The sequence below is a fragment of the Penaeus monodon genome, chromosome 30 (genome assembly GCF_015228065.2).
Source record: "Penaeus monodon isolate SGIC_2016 chromosome 30, NSTDA_Pmon_1, whole genome shotgun sequence".
NCBI lineage: Eukaryota > Metazoa > Arthropoda > Malacostraca > Decapoda > Penaeidae > Penaeus > Penaeus monodon.
The window spans coordinates 17,072,041-17,072,407 of NC_051415.1; the positions used below are offsets into that span (position 1 = coordinate 17,072,041).

The 367-nt window shown below is 43.1% G+C and overlaps 1 protein-coding gene and 1 pseudogene across 1 annotated transcript in view; one reads left to right on the forward strand and one right to left on the reverse strand.

Moving 5' to 3' along the window:
• LOC119592564 (transcription factor HIVEP3-like) overlaps positions 1-367 on the reverse strand; it is a gene marked incomplete at its 5' end in the record, with an annotated part of 91,776 nt that overhangs the window by 49,836 nt on the left and 41,573 nt on the right.
• Positions 1-367, forward strand: part of LOC119592364 — a 12,401-nt pseudogene that overhangs the window by 4,852 nt on the left and 7,182 nt on the right.

The window sequence follows — 367 nt, forward strand, 5'->3', positions numbered from 1 at the left end:
CATTAATAAACCTTTTTTCCCGGAGAAGAAAGGATCAAAGACTATAAATTTCAGTTATTTCAGAACAACACCGGTGAAAATTCCACGTACTTGGAGCCTGTTAGAATCGAGACTCAACAAAAGTAGAGTACGGTAGCTCGGTTTTCAGAAACGGGTTAAATCGACGCCCAAATTAGTAGGAAAAAATTGAAAAATAGTATGTGAATCTAGGCTTTCAGTTTACCGATAGACCATCAGTTATGTCCTGTGACGAATCTTCGGCCGCAAGAGACGATGGCGAGTTTTGGTATTTTAACTTGGATTATGGGTGCAGGGCAGGGTGCCAGGGCGCCCTGTGAGTGGCAGAAGGGTTGATGGATACAGAACC